Below are 17,939 nucleotides of genomic sequence, written 5' to 3'. Positions count from 1 at the left end.
AATGCGTTTGCTCTTTCATTCCCTCCCTAATGATCTGCTGCAGCCTGGTCCATTACCAATGCAAACATGCGCCAGTAATGATTGGATGACTGACAGACAAGGCGGAGATGCATTCTAATGCAATCGCAATCACAATTCTTTCCAAGCTGTCTGTATGTGAGGGGGAGGGGGTGCTTTCGAAAGGAATAGTTAGATAAATACATGTAAATATTGTACCGCAGAGCAATTGCAGTGCAAGTTAAGAAACTTAACCTTCCTCCCGTCGTTGAACGCGTCAGACTGGTGTAACAAAAAGCAAAAATCACAATCAAATTCTTAACGGGCTTTCGACGCAAATAAAGCCATTTGAGTCAAGAAGGAAAGGGGGAAGGGGGGGGGGGGGGGAGGTGGTACCTTGCCACGCGACCCTTTTATTCGTTATTCGAGGGGTTTTCTTGTTCACAGTCAATCTAGTGTACTATCAGTATGACAACAGCCGATCGGTCAAAACGTGGCCCAAAAGTTATCGTGTCTATACGGTGTAAAACCTGTATATATATAGTAGTAACCGGATGTTAGCGTCGGATCCTCCGTTGCAGACTTCTTCCTTTACAGGCGATTGTATGGTTTGTGTGATTGCTATTCATCAGGTGTGCGCTTACACGCCAAAAAAGCGTTGGAAGAGTCCATCGTGACCATAATACAGAGGAAGAGGCTTCTGAACAGAATATTCATTGATCACACAACCAGCTTGGAGTTTTTGAAACGGAGAAATGTACCATTTTATATTTGTCTAATAAGTTATAAAATATTATATAACAATGGAAGAATTCATAACCGCTCGACACATAATATCAGAACATCGTCAATACCGGTCTCGCCCAATGTACAACGTGGACTCCAAGCTAACGAATGAATGAACCTATTCAATTGCCAGCTGTGGCTCCAGTGTCGGGTGGGGTGGCGATATGTTTTTAGTTGTCAATGATCGCGTATTTGCGTTGAGTGGAGGGGAGGTGACTGTCCTCTTTCTAATCTTGACACAGATATTTGTGTGCTTACTCGCGTGCCCACCGGCGAAGGAAGAGCATTTACGATTCATTTGCAAGAAATGGTAATGCAACACGCCCTTGTATACGATAACGGTTGTGAAGACGTTATGTGTTCAATTGCAGGTCCCTTGCGGGTGTTTGGGTTATTTGGTTCGCAACGCATAACTTTTTTCAAGTTTATTTAGAGCACACAGTCGGTGCGTGTGTGTTTGTGTCCTCCAGAAACAAAATTTCGGAATTTATGACCCTACAAACGGCCACGAAAAGCGAAATCGGAACTGACATTTTGATCATTCAAAGCATCCTTGACTGTGGCGGCAGCATGTAAGCGATCCTTAGCATCACTATCGTGCCTGCCCGACCGGATTATTAACTTTATTATCGAAAGGGTTGCTGTAAAGTCACAGGCGATCGCACCTCGCACAGTAGTTGACAGTTTTACACAGTTGTCTCCTTCGGTTTGGCGTCCGAAGCGAAAACAACAAAACTTTCGGCTTAACTTAACGTCCGTTGACCGGTTCCTCCCAGGCATAGCTGAATCGAGGTTTCACTTTCGATTCAGGTGAAGGTTAGTCTTCGCCATCGGTGTATGCCTCACAAGCTGTCATCCTTCGCATGTACCTGCGCCGTTAGGGAGCCGGACAGCGTTAGGTGACCCGCCGGACTCTGTGCCGGTGTTATTTGATTATTATTATGCCATCGTCCCTCGAGCGGCTTCTTCGCAGCTTGACCAGACCGAAGGCATTTGCGTTGGTCAGGTTTTTGGTGCACAGCGCGACGCGCGCGCTTGTCCTGGACGTGCCCCGAGGTGCATCTTTACGTCGTACAGGGGCGGTGCCGTGCTGCAGTGCTGGCCTTTGTTTTTGCTGCCGTGTGTGTGTGTGTGTGCTTCATTCTTTTGAGGCTAAACGCAATAGCAACTTGTTGGGCAAAGTGGAGCAGGTGCGGTGAAGTAAATGAGCCACAGAACGGAGGCGCTTTTGGGTTTTGGTGAACGTCAGCAGTTTGGCGGTTGTTCCAGCGAAGCGATGTGTTTGGTGTTTGGAGGAATAACTGTGGCGTGAACCCTGGCCGCTTGTTGCATCATAATATTGTTTCCTTTTTTGTGTGTGTCATCCCACCCCCTCCTCGCTCAACCCACCTAACTCCTCTCCTCATTTGTGACCAATCAAGCGAGCCTGCTTGATGGTCATAGATATGGGAACCGTGAAAGACGAGAAACTCACATCTCAGGGTCAGATTTAGATTTGAACGTCATTTTTTTCATATGAAACACCGATTGGAGTATTTTTGAAGTTTGTCCATTACAAGGTATTTAGGTTCTTTTCTTGGAAACTGAAAAGCCAGTCTTACATTCATACAAAACCATCTACATCGATACGAACTTTATTACCTTCCAAACGACTATCTGGATACTAAAATAAAAACTTTAACGCCATGTCACGGATATTTTCTAACTGGTTTCGATTATTTCTTCTCTTTTCGTAGATATCATCGTCAACGAATGCTTCAAACCGCTATCTAAAAGAGCATCTCCAACCCTTAACGTGAATCTTTAGGTAAGCTTCCATCCCACATCATCTTTCTCGTGACTTATTTGGGCGGCGTTCAATTAAAAATAGTATCCCCATCATATGCTTTCGCATGAAACGAGCACAGGTGCTAAATATATATAGTCCGATTATGACGGGTCGGTAGAACCTGGTGCACACACCCGACCAAACCCGAACTAGTACTGCAGGAGGAGATAAAGTTTGGAACAAGTGTTGTATATATAGTGCACATTGAGCTGACTGAGCTTCAAAAATAGCCACAGCTACAGGATGGATGGAGTGAACGGGTTTCAAATCTAAAACAGTTTTGGACTGCTCGTACACCACCCATAACAAGGTCAAGGTGGGTTGGAAGTAGGCCCCACCTTTGTGTAAGATCCATATCAGTGATCGTGGTTTCCTAAGGGCGAACGGAAACTAGTGAATGATGCAGAATGGTATCTAAAGAAGATAATAACACATACTCATACAGGAAAACATTACCTGGTAAAGGACATTAGGCCTGATTGTGAAACCCAAACGTCTTCTCAAACGTCACATAATTGTCGCTTTGGTTTTATGACTTTCCGTTTGGCTAAATCAGACGTTTAAAAGTCGATGACAGATGTTTGTCGAAAGGAAAGTCAAAAATTTGCATTGCCTGAACCAAACGGAAACGCCAGACCGTCAGACCAAAAGTTTTCTGTTATGACAATCTGTTTCAGTTCTGATATGTTATGACAATCATTTTGACGTCGTTTTAGTGATTTTATTTGGTCGTTTGCATGAATTATTCTGAAGCAAGAACCATGGGAGTCCACCACGAAAAAAAATCCAATACAAAAAGTATATTATTAAACCAAACTAATTCACTAGTTACTGATTCTATTTTAAATTAGCAATCAAAGATAGGTATAATTCGATTGAAATCATCTGTGAATGTATTAACTGAGCAACCAGTGCCGGTATGAATGTAGGCAAAAAGTCGACGAAACTTTCGGATAATTTGGATTTAAATTTTGGATAATTTGATGATCACTTCAAAAATAAGGATTTTGTTTAGCATTGTGGTAAATTATTAACGCTTTTTGTTTAGGCAGGGTTTTCCAAATCATAAGAAAAGTTGCAAAGTTAAGTAAAAAAAAGCAAATTCTTCAAAGTTCAAACATCTCTACCCTAAATTTGCGATTGTCGCGAACCCGCTCGTAACATTCTAGCTCCGGGCCGTAGTCTTTAGTGGTAGTGTTACGCGATCGCGAAAAAGTTCATTTGCCTGTTCTAGTATTTTCCGAAACCACCTTTCTGCCGGCTACTAACGTCAGTTTCGAGAACCAGTTCGTTTCTCGCGGCAATTATCGCGGCAAGTAATGATTTGGTTGACGGTCAAGGAAAGGCCTCTAGCGAGGGGCCTCGAGAGGGCTCTAACCTTCCATTCCACCCAAAACTCATGCGGAGTTTGCTGCGGTGAGATACATGGCTATATAGCGAAACCGGCGGCAATGGAGTGTTAATGCTGGGGACGATTTTGTCTGTGTCGCACACAGTTGACGTTAGGACCAACCAAGCACATGCGTAACATGCAGAAGCCTGGCGCGAATTATGAAAGAACCTGTTATTTATTGCAATTTTATGTCAAATGACGAGTGGAGAACATTCTCGGTTCAAATTGCCCTGACCGAACGCGTTCGACTGGGTATGGGTGTGTTTGACCATTTTTGCCGTATGTGTGAGTGTCACCTCTTTATCAACAACACAATCAACACCATCTCTGGTACCAGTAGAAATGGACGACAAGAATCCGAGCGGACAGCAGCAGCACGTTTGACACGAGGTATTTTCCAATTTGGGACCGGGTCGCTAAACTTCATAATGAAAGCCAAGTGGAAAATGTTCTTACCGGGCCGGACACGCAAGCAGACATTTTTGCTGCTCTCGATTTGCAGACTTGAGTAATTGCAAATGATAGGTTGCCTGTTCAGATCTGTTGTTAGTTGCCAAAGTTGCTCAAACATCAGGTAGAGAGGGACGTCCATATGGATACAAAATATTGTTCTCTTATTATTGGAGTCGACATCTGAATATGGAAACATTGTAACCAAAAGTGCAAAGGTTCATCATGCATCGAACAGTATCTTTCAATAAGCATCCACTTTCGTTCGAGGAATTGATGTCTTCAACAAACACTAGACGAATGTACCTTTGGACTAGGACCGGTGTTAACACAATTAGCAAGCCACCGCTGCTCAACACATGTCTGTATGCGTCGTAATCTACCCCATTCCTGACATCATCTCATAAGGGCTGTCGAATGGGATCGATCAAACGATCGACGACGATCTTAGTGAGCGGATTTTGACACGCCTTCGGTGTTCGTTCGCTGTGTTGACATTAGACAGTTTGCCGTCAGTTCCGGTGTAAGCTATGATTTATTCTTTTTCAGAATCAATCAACTGCTCATGCTCAAAGTAAAGATGAGTTTACAGAAAGTTCTGATTCATTGTATATGAGTTTTTTTTTTGCTGTTGCCTATAAGCAAAACCCGTCAGCAACTGGCTGAACTGGTGAAGACGAATGACATCATTATCATTGTGAGCTACGTTCTCATAGCTTATAATCGGTTTGGTGCGACCGGATGATTGATTATGATCGACTTAATGTGGGCTTAACGTGCAAAGTGTTTTAAACATCATCGTAAAAAAAAATTGCCGTTGTACTCAATTAAAATTCTAGCATTTTCTACATCCCGCGCATTGTAAGTCTTTACTCGATGATCCTAATTCTATTGTTACTTTTGCATACTTCCCAAGCTTATGATTTCTCAGCACAAAATGTAATTAGCACTTGTCAAGCAACGAGTGTGCTTTTGTCGTGGAATTTTTACATTCCTTTTAGTACACAGTAGCATCCTAGTTGCATAATTCTAGTGTTTCCCAAGTGCGATTGAAACAATTTCGTTATCTTGACTGAGTGGAGAATTCTGGTGCCCGCATTTCGTTGTGGAACTCATCCAGAACCATATAGACGCTGGAGTGTGCTAACGAAAGGGAGAAAACATGATCTAAGCTTCTCCACGGACATTCCGGGTCGTTAAGTAGGGTCGCTAATCACACCGAAACGATCATGTTTGTGTGGCCAAGCCTGGGCCCAAACAAGTTGCTGCAATAACCGGCCTCCCACATACAGACAGGTGATCGACGGGTGTAAACGGCTATCATTATTCTTATTAGTTCCCATTGCAAGCAACATCTCCGGACGTTTGGAACGTAAGCCAACCATAAAAAAGGTTCTCGCAAGGTGGCAATGATTTACATTCACCAGTTCAAAGGCTGTCTCTCTGATATAGAATCTTTCTTTCAGATGCATTACACTGCCTTTGAGTATGTTGCATCACTGCTTTTATAATTGTTTTAAATAATTTTATCCTACCGCCAAAAGATACATCATGCACTAGACCTCTCATAATAAGTACAGTGTACAATGAATTGACACACGATTGTTTGCCATTTGTAAGCTGAGCAATGAAAGTGATGGAGTGGGAAAGTCGAGTTGGTCGATGAACGATCGGGGTGGGATTGGTGATTTGTTTGTTTTTACGTTTGACTCGAGCAAACGTCACATTTCACTGCCATGAAACCGCTGCGAAATTGCCCTTCGACCCGCAGAAAACGCCATTGGATGGTGGTGGTCCGCAAACAAACCGGCATGACGATGGGCATCAAGAATCGTCTTCGTGTGCCTCATCATTTTCTAATGCATCGTTCGCATGTCGTCGATGGAACGGGCCGGAGTACAGTAAGTGCAGTTGCTGTTTGCCGTTGCATGCTTGGCATGCAAAGTGACGATATTGATCTGACGATGACGCCTGTGTGTGCCAACGCCCGGGCGTGTGTTGGTTGGAGTCAGAGATCGATTGGACTGCCGTCAAAATGGCTCGAAGCGGACGGAAAGTGGCCATTTCGTAAGCGCTTCGTGTTTCGTGTTTCATTTCATTAGATCTTGGAAGCATATACACATCATATAAAAGAGATCGACAGATCGAGCGCGCCCCGCCTGCAAATGTCCGTGTGTGTCTGTGTGTGTGTGTGGCTAGCTGACTGACTGTGTGGCCGCTTTAAGCATTAAGCAAGAGTGGCTGGATTGTGTAAAACCGAAAGCTGCTAACTTTGTGGGCTTCTGGCAGTGCGCTAAAGCACTGATTACTTTTATTGTTTTCGATTACATTCGATGTCCTTTGCCCAAGTGGCACGCGGTCCCAAAACTATTGGCCCGGATGGCAATGTCCGATAACTTCCGACACTTTTGTCTACCTTTCTTAAGCCTCGATGGTCGTAAGTGGTTGATTTTTTTTTGACAATAAAACAAAACAACCAGGAAAACGCTCTCAGTCTGTGCTATTTCCGAACCTTTCGCAAGAGCGGGAAAAAAAGACAAGTTGGAAGTGATTACCAGGGTTACAAATTGTCTCCACCGTGTATCGTCGATGCCGTGGGAAAACATTGCAAGCCCCTTTCCAACCGGGAAGCAAGCCGGAATGGAGACCAAGTAAATAGCGTTGGAAGCATTTGTCCAACATGCCCGTAGGTTCGATGTAGCAATAGCAATCGGTCTCTCGTCGGACGTTCAGTATATCTGCAAGGTACTTTCTGGTGGTTACATTGCGAATGGATGTGTGACTGGTTGCTGGTTAATATTGGATGGTGAAAATACAGCACAGCCTTCGGTCTCCCCCGTCTATATGCGTCACCGAACTGGCAAGCTACGCTCAAGGTTAGCGCTTAAATTTGGGGAAAGAAGACCACAGACCGCAGCTCGCCGTGAAAAGAGACGTGCGTGGCGGGGAGGGGGGGGGGTTTTGAACTGAGGCTGCAAAAGAGACTGTTATTGTTGTGCCCCTGCATCTTATTCCGCAGACTCACCCATTCCCACCTTTGACCATTGTTGGCACATGTGGGCACAGAACTACTCTGGGTGATAGTGTGCATGCCGTGTGTCCTCCAAAGGCAGCACCAAATCCGCGTTCCCGGGTCGGTCTCGGTAATCGACCGAAGTAGATGATATCGTTCGACCGTCCTTAGGTGGGGAATGCGTGAATTCCGCCGCAAAGAAGTGAAAGTTGATTGCGCGGGATCAATCCACTTGCAACCTCGTGGACACCGGTTTCTTCTCCAAGACGACTTGGTACCACTCGCCGGTCAGTACGGCTAAAAACATTCTGCCAACATCTGTTTCGGAATAGTATTCCTCAATGCTGATGCCGCTAGCAGTTGGTCAGTAGTACGAGATAGAGTTGGAAATGTCAACCAACAGTTACTAAAATATCTTCCAAGCTATTGCTGTCAATTGGAATGGTATGAAAAAATGCGATGCCTGTGCAAGACTGGTCATGCTTGGTGCTTCCTTCCGGTCGACTCAGTAACTCTGTTGTGCAATGAAATTCGGATGTGGTCAAGGTTTAGCAACGGTCTTAACATTGCTTTTCCAACATGATCCATTAGCCTCTTTAATTGAAAATTCAACGTCAAATTTCGGATTGAGCGGAATAATCAAGTTGAAAGTGCGGATCCACTCATTATCAAGGTCAGCTGAGCCACAAGACGTGCTTCCGGTCCCAAACCTCAACGAGTGACCTTAAATAGTCCGTCCGTAGAACAACCCATCATCGACATCAATATTAATATTCTTATGACTGTCGGTGGGTTTTTCGCAATTTCCACACCTGACCTTCATCTACAGCGATACAATTGTGAAGCGAGTAGCAGTGTAAAGCACAGACGATGCTCGCGATCGCGTGCAAGAAGCGGATTTTGGACACCAAACAGTTAATGTCGATACGCGTCGAACCGTGGCCAAGAACCCCTGAGGTGGTTGTGCCGCGTGGCTTGCAGAAGAAGAACAAGAAGAAGAAACAGGTTAAAATCGCAACAAATCCGCTTGGTGTGCATAATAACCTTGATGGGAATGTAAACATGATCTGATCGAGAGAAGGGAAGGGAACGGCAATGAGGCAGCAGGAAAAGGGGTGAAATAACGCGACCAGACAGTCGAGAAACTGGCAGATAAGCGGCGGTTGGCAGGAAGTGACTGCGAGTTGACGGTAAACACTTGCTTTGGCCAGCAGCGATCACCACTGGCTCGTGTGTAGATCTTTCTCGATGGTCTGAGTGATTAAGGATATATGTGTATGGGAGGAAGATGTGTGACGGGTGAAAGAGAGAACTCCATAAATACTCCATCGCCTCCCCGATCTGTGGACCCCCTCGTGTGCCACAAGGGCTGTAGGAAAACTAGTTTTGTTTTTAATTTTTCCGCCCAATCGCGCGCCTTTTGCCTGCAGCAGCCCACGAGCAATGTACTGGAACGTTCGGTGGACATTCTTGGTGTCTTATCATTTGGATATCGCACCATGGTGTGCCGGCGAGAAAAAAAAACCGGAATGGTGAGAAGAGTTGGCGATCTTTTGGGGCAAAGTCCACCTTACCGGCATTTTGTACAATCGTGTTTTGCACATTCTTTACGGAAAAGTGTTGTTGTAGAAGCATTTGTCTGTTTGTGAGGTTGTTGTTGGTAATTCTATAGCAATCAAGAGTCTTCAAGTTTAACCGGTAAACAAATCGTAAATAACCGGTTACTACCATGCTTTCGGATATAATAAACGGAAGCTAGAGTTTATTTTGGTTTTAGGGTTTAGAAATAAAAAAAACACTCACATTCACTGTAAATAAAAAAAAGTAACGGAAATAACACGCACACACACACACACACACATCCAACTCGCCAAAACGGGAAAACCTAAGAACTAGCTTGGCTCTACCAATCGGGGCTTCTGTCCGATTGTTTACTGTCGTCTACATCAGGCATACGGAGATCGATTGAAGGAATGCATGAACAAAATCGCCCGGTAGAGTGTGGTGCAAGCGGCTGGAATGTCAGCTTACATTGCATGCATACCAATTGGTATATGGTATAAAGTAAAAAAAAAAAAACACGAGTGAGCTTTATCTCTTCGATGCCTAGATAGAGTGTGGTGCTGGAGCGGTACGAAACCACCCCCGAAGACGACTCGTCACCAACTGTAACGCATATCAAACAGCGCTTCTGAAGCGTTTATAGAAAAAAAAGCCGTGGGTGTGTTGCTTGCGTCCCGTTCCTAGCTATCTTGTGTATGTGCAGACAGTCTCATAATCCACCCATGTTTTGCCAGGACGACGAGGTGCTTCACGCGTAGGTGGTGTGCGTTTGTTGGAGAGTGAAAAGGAAAGCGCAGCACGCGACTTTGTCACCTTCTTTGGGTTGGGTTATGGATGGTGCGCCGCCGAAATGGAAACACGACCCGTGGTGACAGTAGGACCGGCGACGTGATGGGGACGCGTGTATTGGGTCAGGGTATCGATTGGTCATTGGTCAGCACATTGGGCCGGGTTTCCTACATTCCAAACTGTGGCAGCGTCGAGGAGGAGGCCAACCGACCTCTATATATGCGAAGGTTCACTTTTGAATAATCAAACCGCATTTACGAACGGAGGATAAATTTGGTCATTTTACACCGTGCTGCATGCACATGGTGGTGTAAGGTTAACGAGGTACCGCGATGAGTATTTATAGTCAGAGCCTTAGGGAACGATTCTGTTTGTTATCACTAATTGTAAACTTTGATGTTGTTGAGGTAGCTGCACAAAAGTTTTTTAAATAACGTCATTGACACTGGAGACATTGACAGCATCAGAGCTCGGTCGATTTTATCGTGGTACATGTGTTTGGCCACACAGGAGAAGGAGTTTGGAGTCTAGCTCATGTGTCGCAGATAGCGTCCAACTATATAACCTGCTGCTGGGGCCTATTACTGCATCACACGCGTTCCACTGTTATGATCAAGCTCTGAGCGCTTCTTTCGCGCCTCAAAGCGCACACTAGCCATGTGCGTTTGTCTGTGGAGAATGCGTTGAGAGTACACAATATAAAAAAGTGAAGTCGTTTAACACCGACACATCAGCGCGCTCCGGAATCGAGCACACTCTGAGGCAACGATGCGTCGAAACCGTATGGTTTGGTTACCTGGAGGATGCCGAGAGACCTACTAACCGCGTTAATGAAAGTAAAAGTAAGCTACTTCAGTTTTCCCTTTTCTCCCCGCCGTAAAGCCATTTTTCGGGAGGGGTTTCGTTTTGGTTTTGGTTGACTTTGGTCGCTTTTGACTACTAGGTCTGCTTTTGGTGGTTGTCCGCGTGCCCATCTGTCTGTGCCTGCCAGAGTTTACCGAGAGACGATCGAAACCCATTGCTCTCTGCTGGCCGGTTTCCTTCTTCGGCTGTGAAGTGTTTGTCCGCGGAAGAAAGGTTTGTAGCCGCATGCTGCATGCCGCTCTCTGTGCATGTGTGAAACCGTGAAGGTTGAAATGAAGGTGTAGAGTTTTGACAGAGCGAATAGCAGCAGCCAACCAGCCAGCCAGCCAGCCAGCTTGCATGGACGATCGAAGGCTGGGATCGTGGAGACTGCATAACAAATTATGGTACTATTTAGTAAGTCGAGTTTGGTTTTTTTCTCTTCTTTTCTTTGCCGCTTGCTAGTGTTTGGGAGAGATGGAAGCGGCAACCCGAAAAATTCAATGAACGATCCGCATGGTCGACAAGGATCACATGTAATCGTCCGCACAGTGAGCGATAGGGATGGGATGATTGGGTGTAGTTTTGAAGCTGCGTCATACATTTCATCAAATTTTTTACACATACACTCTCACGCACGCCAAACGGACCGGTATTTTCTTGGGTTTGTGGCGGTTACAAGACCGTCAGGTTATCACTCTCGATGTGTGTAAGGGTTGAACAACTTAGCGGATTGAAGTTGTAAACGTTGACGACGATCGCGATGAAGGTGGAATGGTATCGATTCTTGGATCAGTTAGGATTTGAAATTCAATTTGAGGGATTTGAATTTCCCTCTTAAATGATGCATATTTTACTGCATCATTAAAGAGGGAAAGCAATTTGAAACATTCTCAAGGTGTCAATGTGCAAAATAAAAACGAAATTTGGTCGGAAAATTTCCCTTCTTCTTCACCGCGTCAGCATGCATGTCTGGCGAGGAAACTGTGACTGTAGTTGAATGCAGTTGCTTCACATTTGAATGAAGCGCAGGTGATGAAGTTGATTGATATGATTCGCATGTATCCACCAACTAACCACCTGTTTGCTTACTCATTTTTATGCGTGTGTGTGTGTGTGTGACTCTGTCTAGATGCTTGTATGTCATCGAAACAAAGGAAACCCAGCGTCCTCATCACCCTCTCTAGCGTGTGCGATCTCGCACAGTATTAATCACCGACGAAACAACCGAACGACGATTGCACAGGAGCATAGTTTTGCTTGCCGCAGCTGACCTTGTCAAGAGCGCGGCGGGCCGTGCTTTCGTACGTTTTCTTATGTAATGGCCATTTATTTTATTATTCAAGTAAAGTTTTAACGCATTTCGAAGCGGTCCGAGGTAGAAGGCTGCACGCGGCTTGGTCGCTCACCCAATCGTCTGAGGGCCACCCCCGGGGGAACGACTGAGGTTGGCCCCCGATGGATTTCGCTTTTCGTCTCTTTACTATTTGATCGGCTTACTTTTAGAAAAAAAAGAGGTAACCACGATCGAGGGAATGTTGAAGAAGGGGAGGAGTGGTGTTAAAGTATAGCCAATATAATCAAAGTGTGTGTGTGTGTGCCCCTTTTTTATTGTAAGTTGTATTATTTTGGAAGTTTTTCGTATGGTCCAAGGGCGGGGATACAGTTGTCAGGGTTTGGTTTGCGGGCAGGTTTGAAAAGCACCCCAGCTTGCTCAATCTACGAAATTAAAACAAAACAGAAGAAACAACAAGATGCACACAACAACATCAACAACCAAAGTAGTAGCCAAGCTACAAGATAGTAACATGGTGGTGTCTCTTTCATTTACAAAATGCTGGATTTTATAAAGCTCCCATTCGTCTGCTTGAATATGTATTATAAACTATACATATCTTAGATATTTTTGAAGTTCAAGCACAATATTTATTGGCTCATAACTTCAGGCGGTCTGGTGTTAAGATGGCAGTACTGGTTAGCTGGTTTTCACACGACAAGATCAGTGTTCCAATCCCATCCGGACCTTTCTTTCACAGTCATTGATCGGTTGACTGAAACCAAAGAGAGCTCGATTCTTGGCTGTCACGTCCAAATACCAGACTTTTGATGCGCGTGGGACAAAAGAAGTTATCGTGAAAACCAAACTGCCAGCCAGCAGACCCTTTACTAACTTATTTGTCAACTTACACATAGTCGCCTGCAACACGCGCATCGGTTTTGTGAAGTGTGCGCCGCGTACCGCACATAACTCAACATCGAATTTTCATCGGGTCCATCTCTCCCACTAGTCGCGGCCTAACCCGGTTTACCCGAAAATATACACTCACACGAATGTCCATTCGCGTTGTTTGCGAACTTCGGTCCTCTACTGCTGTGTGTGCTGTATGTTGTGGAGGGGAACCGCGTCTCAATGTTGGTGGGGATGGCCCCCTTCTTCTCTCACACCATCTCCCCTTCTCTGCGGCCGCTGTCCCATAACTTCCCCGTGCTATGTTTCCGCCAGCTAATCGCGGGTACGCGCCGTGGGGAAGCTGAAAATAACGTTTAGAAAACGACTGATTGTCATCGAGTACGGTTCGCGCGCGCCGGTCGAGAAGTTCGCTGCGTATTCTCGTGATAGCAATAGTGCAGTAACCGAACAAAAAAAAAAAAACACTTATAAACGTGTCCCGTGTACTGCCCTCGGTGGGTGTTTTCCACCACCTGGACGTGTCGTGTAGCTGTGTGTTAAGCTTTTAGCAACATTCGCAAATAAAGCTTGTGAACTGTTCGTAGCAGTGGAACCCTGCGAGGCCCAGAACAGGACAATATTATTTAGTGACGATCTGTTTGAGCTAGTGCAATAGGTAGGTTATCGTCGAGTACAAGCGTATGGTAAAAGCGCGCGCAAATTGATTTGGCCGAGATTGGGGTTTACAGTTTGGAACGGTTCATTATTTAGAATATTGGAATTTTCGTTTGACGGTGCAGAAAAGTTCATCAGTCGGTGGCGAACTGCTGTGTATGCGAGAGTGTTCAATATGGCGATCGAGTTGCAAGGCGTAAAAATGCATTTTTGGCAAATTGTTAACCGATTGGTGATGTGCTATGAGAGTGGCGTGAAAATGGATGTGTGCGTGGGCTGTGTAGCCAAAAAATTCCCCATTCAGCTGATTTGCTCAGTTTGGCAAGTAAAACACGTGCTAAGAAACTGTAAAGGTAGAGGGCTGGTGGTATTTGGTCACAGGCACACTAACTGCAAATGAGCCCAGTCAATGTCAGAACTGAATTTAATGGCTGCGACACCAAAAAGTCGTATGTTTCGTAGTGATTTGATTCAGTGCTAAACAAAAAAAAAATATCTGAAAAGAGAAACCCGTACTTGGATCTTCCGTACCGCACATATTTGGATCTGACATCAGCTCCCGTGTGCGTGTTGTGTCACGAGCTCTTCCATCGATAGTAGAGTGAACTGGAGTTGTGTCTTACGTGAATTTCGGTATATGACAAAAATCAAAAAACGGTTACGCAACGAACCGAACCTAAAATCACGGCTTTACCGTCGCGCCAGTATCGCACCAGTGTGACAAATGGAACCGATAGGAAGAGAGAGAGAGAGAAAGAGAGGGAGCTTAAATGATCGAATCCCACGTGAAACTGTTGTCATCGTTTGCGCGTGCGATCCAGTTCGCAACAAGAAGGGATGATCCATGCTGAAGCCGAAGATTATTCTTCCACCATTACTCCATGTTTCTCTGTGTGGTGTAGCGCGGATTTGGCGGATCATCAAGCTTCTTCTCCTTCTTTTTTTACGCATGAGGGATGGCACTTATCACAGTGGAACGATGTGTTAATATCAGTTCGCAGCAGATAACAGCGTAACGGGTGTGCGATGAGCGGATGAAGTTGAAAAGTTGTGGAAGAACCCGGAGTAGCCATTATCTGTTTCGAGAGCGTCTGCTTGTCCAATTTATATCAAGATGACATTCGTCAAAGCTGCAAAAATGTGGGCCAATCCAGAGTTTCGCTTTTCCAATACCTTGGTAGCTACCTTGGGATCGGGGTTTTGGTGGGAGGCTTTCCGTGCTTTTGATATATCGCCGATAAGAAGGGCATACACATGCGCTACTACCATAACCCCGCAACGCTGGTAGACGCCTGCGGGGACCATGACTCACACATGCTCGAGTTTTGTCGCGATTACGAGTTTTATCGCGTAACACCTGTAGCATCACAGATCGAATGTCCAACTCTCCTCCTGCCCTTTTTCTTGGACCTTCGCGATCGGTGTACGATCGGACCCGCACTCTTACTGCTTTCTCGTGGTACATATTTAAAGGGCTCCATCCCTCGAACACCACCCTAAAAGCAGCACCTTCAACGAACGTTTGATACCGGTCATATCAGTGTATGATGGTTGGCCTGCAGCAGAGTTACCTATCCAAAGCCGCCTGTTGCTTCAAAAAATCGCACCTTAATAGATGCGCATCGTGGTCGTATGTTGAAGCTGAATCACAAGATTGTTTTTTTTTTCTCTTTCCCCTCGAAAGCCCAATTTTGCCGCATGTTTTTTTGATAAAGAGCTTAGCACTCGTGTTTTATGAAAGCCTACCGCAATGCCACCACTCACTCACTCACCCCGCTTGTAGACTTTTGGGCGAAAAAAATGGGAGCAGCTCAACAACGTTAATCCTCCCTTGCCCGAAAAAATAGATATGAGCTTGGTAACACCCAGCTCGCGCACCCTTATAAAATTGGTCGAACAGTAATAAAAATAAGGTTTAAGCTCCCTCGCGGCCAGTGTACGTAATACACAGAATGTAATGCAAGTACAGTATGACAAGTTTTATTGCAGTTTGAAATATGTTGAAATTTCATGTTTCTCGTCTATTAAAGACGCATATCTTTAGCAATGTTCTCACTGGATTAACTAAAAATCTCATCATCAGATAGATTGAGGGCACTAAAAGATTACGCCATCATCATATGCATAGCCGCACTTTGGTCTAAATACAATTTTCATTTCGATCTCTGTTAAACCCTTCGGAATGGAACATGTATGGAAGAAAACATGAACAACCCACAACTGTCTGTGTCACTGCACACACGGTGGTCGTCAAACAAACTGGCTTCGGTCTAGCTCCTATCAACCGGCTTCTCATGCATTTAGCTGTTACAAAGAGCGCATCATCTGTTATGACATCGGCAGGCAAGGCATTAATTACTTACACCAATGCTCTCGTGAGTGATGACTTAATTGTCATGTAAAATGCAACGGGAAATTAAATCAAAGTCTCCGGTTCCTATCGCGCTGCGCACTCAGTGTCCTGATAAACCGTCGACGATGTTGATGACGGTACACACCCGATCGATCGTGACTGTAACGACGATCGATCAAGCCAAGCCTGGTGGTGCATATCGTCGTAATTCGCTTAGAATTCCGGCATTTTAATATACTAGTTCCGCGTCGGAATGTCGCTGCGCTTACGTAACAAACGTGGTCGAACCATTATGCCAGGTGGACCTGCTATTTCTAGTTAACGGAGAATGGCATCAGTAGCTTCTAAGTCCCTCACTAGACCACGGTTGTGTTTGTGTTTGTCACGTCATCATCAGCGACAAACGTCATCATATTCGTGTGTCCACTTTTTTTTGTTTTTTTTTTTTGTTAAACCATCTCTTTCACCTCACGCAATGACGCACGCACTCACGCACATTTTTAGCTTTTATTTTTGCTTTTGCCCTTTGCAGTCGAGTGTGACTATAAATAGATTGAGAAAATCACGTTTTGTATACAAATATAGATCCACTATTGGGTGGACTCTTCTACCATGGTTAGTGTGTGCCAAGATCTTCTTATGTAGCGCGCGTGTTCACTCTCATCCGATGCAGTATGCAAACTGCAATCAGCATGTGCGGTAGCAGTGACCCCATGGTGGCGCCGGGCAACGCCGTCGATACGTCTGGGTCCTTCGTTGAACTTTACTTTTACACAGTTGAACCCATGTCTGAGCAGACTCGAGGCTCGTGATCGGAAGCATTCGATCGATCCAAACGGAGCTGGGGTGTAGCAGAAAGCACGCTGTGTGTCACATGTGCACGTGAAATTAAGCGAACAATACTGCTGCGATGCAAACAGCGTCACCGTATGTGTGTTTTTTCATGTTCTGCGATGCACTGATTCGACAGACAGTCAATGGTTGCATGTGTTGCATGTGTATGTGTGCGTATACAAGCTGCGGGGTGGTGGTGGGTGGTGTCTTGTTGCTGTACCGTTTGCAACGCCGTCGCACGTGCAAGCGCGGCATGATGTCATACACTCTCGCAGTAACGTGGTCCAACGGATGCACTCAGCTGTTTCCGCCCAGCCAGTTTGTTGATGCTTCTTGGCTTGCTTTTGCCCCACGTGATGATGGTGCCGTCGATATCGTCGTGCCTCCTCTCTACGAAGGAGCGGCAGTTATGCAAGAGAACGAAAATCACGGTACACCTCCCTATCGCGCCGAATGTTTGACTCTCGGTCTACATTATCACGCTCGAAGGAAAGTGTTCGTGTTCGTTGGACACGGTGGACTGGCACTTTATGTGTTGCCTTTGTTACACCGTCTGTGGGCTATGAAAAACTTTATCCCCTTTTGCCGAGTCCCAGAACGTTGAAGGTTCTCGTAACTCCGTGCCAGAATTCGTGGACATGCTGGCGCCTCTTTAAGCTGGTGCACCAAATGCGCTCGGCTCATGCAATCCCGTTCCATTGTTTCTGGTGTACGTCTGTGTGTTAGAAAAGGACACAAAAAATCGAGTCTCTTAATTGATAACTGCATGTTGTACGTAGTAAACAAACACCAACCGCAGCTGTTAAGCCATGCCCTCCGAACTGTTGCTGGGTCTGTTCGGTTCCTGTCTCATTTTTCCATGGTGCACAAAAACTGGGGAAAAGTTATCAGATTATTTCCCACACAAAAACCACGACGTTTGCAGGGCGTTAAAATTTTGTCCTGGCCCGGACCACAACCACCAACAGACAGTCAGTCAGGCTTTCCTTTGTTTTGCGGGTGTGTTGGTTGTACGCCTTGGTATGAACGGTGAAACGGTCATCGATTCTTTAGCTGTGAGCCCCTTCCGTTAGACGATATCATCTAGACCGATATCCAGCGACTTCCGTCCTGCTTGATAACATAGGACGAATGTATGCCGTCGGTTCGTTGAATTCAAATGCAAACGTAACGAATGTAGGTCACCGCGCCCCGTGCGTCCTGGACATAGCAGAAAGCAAAGTAATGAAAGACCATCGAACACTC

General features: G+C 45.4%; 1 protein-coding gene across 1 annotated transcript in view; it reads right to left on the bottom strand.

Moving 5' to 3' along the window:
• The window catches only part of LOC126557466 (polypeptide N-acetylgalactosaminyltransferase 16-like), a 359,463-nt gene that overhangs the window by 311,839 nt on the left and 29,685 nt on the right, over positions 1 to 17,939 (bottom strand). The window lies entirely within an intron of this gene.

The sequence above is a fragment of the Anopheles maculipalpis genome, chromosome 2RL, assembly GCF_943734695.1.
Source record: "Anopheles maculipalpis chromosome 2RL, idAnoMacuDA_375_x, whole genome shotgun sequence".
NCBI classification, from domain to species: Eukaryota; Metazoa; Arthropoda; class Insecta; order Diptera; family Culicidae; genus Anopheles; species Anopheles maculipalpis.
This window is presented reverse-complemented; position numbering and strand designations above follow the sequence as displayed.